General features: G+C 40.0%; 1 pseudogene; it reads right to left on the bottom strand.

Annotated features, from left to right (window-relative positions):
* Positions 1 to 5425: 5425 nt before the first annotated feature.
* On the bottom strand, positions 5426 to 6438 carry LOC122004458 (annotated as a pseudogene).
* Between the last annotated feature and the right edge of the window lie 2419 nt (positions 6439 to 8857).

Genomic DNA, 8857 nt, shown 5'->3' with positions numbered 1-8857 from the left:
TGAATGGCCGAAGAAGGCTAAGACAAATCAACTTAGGGTATGATATTAAACTTAGGTTCATCTACTCAATCAATTTCCAACTTAATTGGATATTCCTAATAGGCTTTGTCCTAGCCTAACAGATCCATCCCCTTAAAATGTGTCATACGAGCTTTGTCTAATCGTAGTTAAGACTTTCCACCTGCCTAACCACAGCTTGGACTTTCCTTTGCCTAAGATCACTTAGGAATTTCTTGCATACTTAGTTCAACTTGTTAGATAATAAAATAACTTAACTTTTAACCCCTTTGCCATTATCAAAACACAGGTTCGATCATCTGGTGCTCCTTGCACCAACACTTGCTATATATCAGTCATGTATTTGTTCATGCAGGTTGGGATGTACTGTATGTACTGTCATGCCTCGAGGGCAAGGTTTTCCAATGAAAATCGAACAACACTTTAGGTCACTTGCGGCCAGCAGGACCTAACTTGACTTGGTTGATCACATCAAAACTACCACAAGATACTTACAAACTCCTCCCTTGTAATAGTGATAATTGAAAGCTGGATACATAAGCCACTTGGCTATACAAGAATAATATCTACAACTAACATGGCTAGAATCAAAACACAACCATGTAAGATAATATATAACCCACACGACTGGGCCAAAAAAACACAGCGGAAGACATATGCAAAACATAAAAATAACACAACTAACTGTGAGTCAACCCGACTTGACATAACAAGTAGATAACGAAATAAAAGGATGCCACAAGTCCAACAATCCATACAGAAGATACATATTACAAGTACAAGTACAAAACTAATAATACGAGTAGAAGCAATAAAGAAAGAAGTCGCTCGAGGTGACATGAGACTAGCAGACAGGATCTCCAAGCAACTCCATAAATCCTCTACCTGCTCCCTAGCGAAAGAAAAACCAATTTAAGGGGTGGTGAGTGTGGGTGACTCAGCGGATAATAGACAAATAGTGCATGAATATAATATATCTAGAGATTCAAAGGTATACAGTCTCATAGGAAAAAATAACATGAACTACAATGATATCTTAATAAATGTCCATACTTGAACCCATATACTAAGCAAATAATAGAAAGTTAGGTGTGGTGAGGATTTGTAATAGTACTTCTCATAACTACAAGGGTAAAATGTGAGGTATATAAATAATACCAATAAGTAAGCCAATGTCGAAGCACATGCAATAGGTATATATCTCAATCATATGTAAACATATCACAATCATACAGGTACAATAAAATGATAGCATAAGTAGGCATAATATCATATGCGAATGTACGACATAGTCACTCCCGCCCACCCATCTGCACCACGACCCCTGTATGGTCAAGAGGTGGGGACAATGACAACTGTACAACACTCCAGCTGCCACTACTCTCGAATAATTGAGTGGACAGTTTGTGTAGTAGTTGATTAGCTACATAACAATGGGGTCTCTGCTACTCGCAACTCTAGCTACTACTACCCATGAGTGGCCGAGTGGGGGCAAGATAGGACAAGCGACACGTACTCCAGCTACCACTACCTATGAGTGACCAAATGTGCGACTCTGGCCAACGACTCTCTTAACCACAAGGGGGAATTTATCGTCAGCATGCATGTAATGATATGATGAGCAAGATGCAACAGTCATCATATATATATAAATAGAAATTAGCTATGATACAATAAAAATAGCATGCTCAGTAAGGTACATGAATAAACAACAATCAATGAAAGTAAACATGATATCTAGTATCTGCTAAATATCATGAATGATAATGAGAGACTGTATAGATATGGATCCAATTATCTCAAAGATCAAGCAAGTAAGTATCAAGCACAGGAAAAATATGAATACAGTCAATGTAAATATATGAATAGAGTCAAGGTAAATGCAGTTGTCATGTCTTGAGGGTATACTTGTCCTCCAAAGTAGATGGTACCCCCTAGTGACAATATATGAAATAATTGATATCAAATCACTTAAAGACAACACAACAAGTTAAAAATGATAATGCGTGTATGTATGCATGTATATGTGAACATATTCAAAATTCGACATAGAAAAAAATTGCAACCATAAGAAACTGTAACAATATAATGAATCAACTCAACGGAAACCCAACTCAAGCGAGACTAGTAGCCAGGATGTCTGAGTGATGCACATCCTCTATCTACTAATCTGAAATTCAAGGGAAAAGCAAAGGGTAGTGAGTACAACAACTCAATGGGTAGAAGAAGATAGTGCATGAATAATATACTGTCACTATAACAGTAAGAGAGAGTCAATATGGGCAATCACTAATGAAGCATAACTAACTACATACCCATCTACTAACTGCAATAGGAGTATATGTAGGTCTTGCATATTAAAGTTATGTATACATGCAAGTAATAAATATCAAACGTCATACATAAGAGTAACTGCTCTACCACAGGAAATATAAATTACCAAGACATCTAGCTAGGAACTGTGGGAGAAATGTTCTACCATGAATGATCCCATGGGCAGTCCAAAATGTCAAGGTCCTTGTGTTGGTGCGGATAGCACTAACGGTCTAACTCAGATTTTAATGAATGATAAATTAGGTTAAGTTAGGTTTGTCATTATCTAACACTCTGACCGAGTGTGCAGGCGAAGTCCAGACAGGTCGACGGGCTGACCGGATGTCTGGCACGAAGTCCAAGCGGGTCGACGGGCTGACCAGACGCTTGGCACAAAGTCCAAATGGGTCGACGGGCTGACCGAACATTTGGCACGACGTCCAAGCGGGTCGACGGGCTGACCGGACGCTTGGCACGAAATCCAACTAGGTCGATGGGTTGACCGGATAGCTGGCGAGAAGTCCAGACGGGTCGAAGGGCTGATCGGACGTCTAGCGGGTAAGTTAAGGTAAGTCACTGGAGGGGAGTGATTGTGAGGACGCGTTCCCGGGAAGGGAACATTAGGCGTCGATCTGGCTTAGATCCATTTCGGATATCTAAGTCGAGATCGTGACTAGATTTCGGTCTCGGAAAGACGGAATCTAAGTTATATTCTTTATGTTGAACTTATAAACTGTGCTAACACTTTGTTTTGCAGGAAATTCATTATATTTGCCTCGGACTAACCTTGTCTTGCAGGAGGACTTTTTTATGGAGAAAGGTGGTCCAGGCGCCCGGAAGGGATCCAGGCGCCCAGAGGAAAATGTTATCCAGGACGCGGTGTCGACACGTGGAGCTCGCTGGTTGAGACTACCACGTCACACCAGGGCGCCCGGAAGGGATCCGGGGCGCCCCGAGCCTCCTATATAAGGAGGGTCAAAGGCGGAGCTCAATACAACAACTCTGAATTGACGATCTGCTCTTCTGTGCTCCTGCGACGCTGCGACCTCCGACAAGTTCTTTCTTACTGTCTCATTTCTGTTTATTGTCGGCTTTTATTTTACTATATAATTCTTGTACTGCATTTGTAAACACCCTTTTCGAATTATTAGTATTTGCCCATCGAAAGCACCCTTGTGTGCGGGCCTTGGAGTAGGAGTCGCCAAAGGCTCAGAACCAAGTAAATCCTTGTGTTCTCTTTGGTTTATTCTTTCTTTTCCGCTGCGTTTACTCGACGAATTTTTGTAATCGATATTCACCCCCCCTCTATCGAACGATCATGGTCCAACACCTTGTCTATGGGAGAAACGTTTTACCACAAATGGTCTCATGGGCAGACAAGTAGTAGCTATCTAGCTATGAACTACGGGAGAAACACTTTACCACAGATGGTTCCCGTGGACAGTCCAGATATATAAGTGCCCACTATCTATGGGAGAAACACTCTACCACGGATGGTCCTGTGGGTAGACAAATGCATCATGATTACTAACGATTCTCTCAACCATGAATGAAAGATAATGGTCGGTAGGATATACTAATGATTGCTGATGACTCTCTCAACCACGAATGAGAGACAATGGTCGACAAGATATACTAATAGTCGCTGATGATCCTCTCAACCACAGATAGGAGACAATGGTCGACATGATATACTAACGATCGTTGATGACTCTCTCAATCACAAATGAGTTTAGTAGGATACTTGAAATACTACACTATGGTATATGATTACTAATGTATAGGCATGAGCCTATATAACAAGTAAGGATTTACTAGAATACTCAGTATCGTATACTACGATTTAATCCTACTATTGTATAGGCAGAAAATAGGTAATTATGTCCACATAATACTAGTCAACCCATCTCATCAAGAGAATACTAGTCATCTAGTAAATAATATCTCGACTAATTCCATAATATCATTACACATATAATAAATAACAGGGTCAAGATCAAGTAATTCTACGTGTTGATCCGAAGGGAATAACCTAGTGGGATATGTTACCCCTCCGTTAGGGAGTGGTTTCTATCAAGTATCGGTTAGTATAATCTCACTAACATATATGTCCTCGCACTAGCATGTAACTATACTACATATAATATCAGTGACCTATAGGCACAAACCTAAGTATATAACTATACTATAATATAAATGCATGAACATAAACTTATAACTAGACTATGGTCTGGTAATATCATGCATATATATAAACACAATCATGGATAATAAATAAGACTGCATAGCTATCAACAATAGGTTAACATATAAGGACAAATAATAAGGTATCAAACTCAGGAGCAATATAGAAGATAATTAAGGTAAGTGAGTAATTGTGACCTAATCAAAATGTGGCAATAAACCATCATGCACTATAATCAAAACTCTCAAGAAGACAAGCATGATCTACCCACCTTGATTGTAGAATATCGTAGGCGTCCTCAAATCAGAGAGCAAGCCTCGTGCTTGAATCATAGAAGGTACATGATACAAAATAGAACTAAGTACCAATATAATCCTAATAACCATGAATAGTAAAATCATTTATTTCCCCCTTTAGCATTCGTCTATATTTTCTATTCATATTATAGTAAATTTTTTGGTCAATCAATCAATTGTTGTACAATGATTTAATTAGTCAATAATTAACTCAGTAATTAAATCATTTAAATGAATTAATCATCTATAATAAATCAGACAAACTCAATTGTTAGTACATTAATTAATTAAATAGATTAATCAAATTAAACAATCTTAATTGATATTTTTTTATGTAATCAACATGAGTAGTTAATAATTTATTATTCAATTAACTAATCAAATGTTAATCAATTTCATCAAATTCTAATTATCTTAGCTAATCATGTGATAAATTCATATATTAATTAATCACCCAATTAATTAGCCAACTAAACTAGTTAGTTAATAACCTATTAATTAATCCAAACATGACAACTCTAATTCCCAATAGATCCTACATTAATAAAAGCATAATCTTAATTATTTAACTAGTATTTCTGTTACCATGGGTTCCGATGGTCGGCGGTGGCATTCACAGTGGTGAGAGCAACGCAACCGCGGGCATGGCCTTGAAATCCTTGAAACTAATGAGGTCGTCGCCGTCGCGGTCGACTCCTTGGATCATTCGGTGGCAACGGGCACTAGAGGCACCCTCCCCGATCCTGCTGAGGTCCTGGAAGAGCTCTTCAGCGGAGATGACGCCGCTTCAGTCGAGATCGAAGATGGCGAAGGCTAGGAGAAGGTCCTCATTGGCGACGCCAGCAGGGCGTTGATCTCCATGAACTCCTCTAGGGAGATGAACCCGTCCCCACCGGAGTCAGCGTCGACCATCATCAAGCGGAGCTCCTCCTCGGAGGGTGGGTGGCAGAGGCTCGCGAGCACTATGGCGAGCTCCTTAGACAAGATCTTGCCATTGCCATTGGAGTCGAACTTGTTGAAGACGTGCTCGAGGTCACTGGAAGTGGAGGAGGAGGAGGAAGAGGAAGGGGTAAAGGGGCGGCATCGGCCGTCCGTGAGCAACGGGTATCGTTGGGTCGGGAGCACGGCGGCGCCGCATTGCGAGCACGAGGAAAAGAACGCAAGGCTTTGATTTTTAATTAACGAACTTAGGTTTAAACGGTACACTTATATACCTAATCAACTGCCACTTTAATTGAGTATTCAAAATAGACTTTAATAATGCCTAATTATTTTATCTCATAAAAAGTCTCCAAACATTCATTTTAAATTCAAATAAAATCTAGAAAAATCTCAATAAATTCCTAAATTCATGTACACTCTTTCATATTTATTTCTTTATTTATTATTAATTATTTTATCCATATATTCATCTATAAATTTTATTGGATCAAATTTTAACCAGTTTAGTATTTCCTTCCTAGATATTAAATATATATATTTAAAATATATATATTGAGTATATTACAACAACACTATTCGAATATCTAGCTCATGCACTAAGGTTAAAGTACTAAAGAAGCAAGGTAAAAAGTACCTGCCTTTATCTATCGGCCATGCTAAGCAATCCCATGCCAAGATACTCATCTCGAATCAAAGTCCTACATAAATATATTTTATTTATATAATTTCATCTAAATTAAATTGCTAAATAAAATCTTTAAACTAATTAGGGTAACTCTTGTTGGTGCAATCGATCTCCAATGTTTTAATGTCCGATAAATATGTTTAAATGAGCTTGATTAAGGAAAGTCCTAGTCGCGGCTAGGCAAGGGTGAGAAATCAACCGAGTGACTAGTCCTAACTGTGGTTAGGCAAGGGAAGTCCTAGTTGCCACTAGGCAAGGGAAATCTCGGTAGATAGTGGAAGTAAGGTAGAAGGATTCGATAGGTCTGGAGGACCCGATATCAAATCTATGGTGGGTCAATCCAATGCTAAGTCTTAGTGAGTGAAGTCAGGGGGAGAAAACCCTAAGGGGAGGTAACCTTAGGTCTTGATGAGTGAAGTCAGGTGAAGAAAACCTTAGAGGGAGGTAACTCTAGGTTCTGGTGAGTCAAGTCAGATGGTGAAAATCCTAGGGGAGGTAACCTTAAGTAACGGAAAGTTTTGGAGGAGTGAACTCCAAGCAAGGCTGATTGGATGGTTTTTGGTCGATCGGACCAGCAGATCTCAGTAATTCTAAGTTTAGTTTTACCATATGGTTATGTATTACTATTATTGCTATTGGTTAATGTAGTATTGCAGGAAAAGTCTCAGTGCATCAGGGATCAAACACTGAGCAGAGAAAGTTCAAACAGATCTGGAGGACCAATGTTTGGCTGGTAAGTTGAGGTATGAACCTGGAGGAGTGACAATGAGGTTGTGTACTAGAAAGGAACAAACTCTAGGTCGCTAATCTAATTGAAGAAATCAAGAAGGTTTTCAAGCTGAGATTAAGATAGTTTGACTGTCAAATACTACTCATGCATCTTACTATTCATATATTATTATCCTAACTTTGTTTTGTAGGGATATATTATTTAAGTCTGTTTTGCAGGAATCGACCTGATCGATTGACTGAACCCAGAGATCGGTCGATTGAACGAACCCAGGGATCGGTCGATTGAACCAGATCAACTCAGACCAGAACAAAATATAATTTGATCAAAGGCTGATCAGTCGACCGAACCAAGCGATCAGTCAATTGAACCATGATGATATGGTAGAGATCATATCAAGCCGAAGTAAAGAAGGAAGTCAGGCTGATTAGTCGACTGAACACAGGGATCAGTTGATCGAATGATCACTTCATTAATGCATAATTAAGTGTGAATCTCGGTGAACAAGGAAGTTCACTGTTCGGTCGACCGAATAGGGTGATCAATCAACCAAACCATTAAAGATCATAAATGTGCAAAAAATGGATCTCGACGAAGAAGGAAGGGAGAGCGTTTAATCGATCGATAGGAGGTTTGATCGACCAAACAGATCAGTCAATCGATGGGTTTATCAGTCGACTGAACCATGCTTATAAAAGGGGAGCTTGAGGTCTGAGGCAGAAAATTAGTTTTCTGTTCATCTCTGTGCAAATTCTCTGTTCGTGCTACTACTCAGCTTCTCATCTTCAAGCAAGCTACTCCATCCAGAAGTGTTGGTACCCTAAGGTAGTTTTGATGTGATCAAACAAGTTAGGTTAGGTCCCGCTGTGTTTAACCTTGTGTCTAAGTGTACAAGAACTTATGAGCACAACGCGTTGAGCAAAAGACGCATCTAGTAAGAAGGACGACACGGGAGAGAGCCGACGGGCTTGGTGCATCTGAGGGATGAGGTGTTGCGAAAGAGTACGCGGGTGGACGAGAAGGAGGCACACGACGTTTCCGAGGGACGAGAAGCCAGAGCGGAAGATTGCTCGAGAAGGCCAGAAGTTGGGTTCGGGTGAGCCCTATTCCGGATAGCTGAAATCACCCAAGCGAGTGAAGCCGGAGTGGAAGACCCGAACTAAAGCAAGAGGAGCCTAAGCTGGAGGCCCAGAAATAAAGTCAACAAAGTTTGACTTTCACGGGTGCCCGGAACCCAATTCTTAGCCAAATTCGATGTGGCACATACTGTTGCGTCAGGGATAAAATATTATCCCATTCCAGGCACCTGGAACCCTTCCAGTCACCCCGAGTAAGGCTATATAAGTAGCCATGCTCTCAGAAGCTAACAACAACCAGAAATATTCAAACAACACTTGTGCGCTTTTACTTTTCTGTTTAGCTTCATCTTTCTATACGTTCATTGCTATAAAGAGGCTTCTCCATCTGTAGGAGATTTTTTTTAGAGTGCTTTAACTTCCTTAGATTAACAATCTCCCTGGTTGTAACCAAGTAAATTCTCAGTGCCTCTTTCCTTTTAGTTTCTTTATTGTTTTTGCTTGATTTGTGCAGGGGCTATTCACCCCCCTAGCCGGCCGCCAAGGGCCCTAATAAGTGGTATCATAGCCAGGACGCTTAAGGAGGACTGATCGTCAATCGAAGCATCAAAT

This window comes from Zingiber officinale, chromosome 7B, assembly GCF_018446385.1.
Source record: "Zingiber officinale cultivar Zhangliang chromosome 7B, Zo_v1.1, whole genome shotgun sequence".
Classification (NCBI taxonomy): Eukaryota; Viridiplantae; Streptophyta; class Magnoliopsida; order Zingiberales; family Zingiberaceae; genus Zingiber; species Zingiber officinale.
Note: the sequence above shows the minus strand (reverse complement) of the source record. Positions and strands in the feature narration are given on the sequence as shown.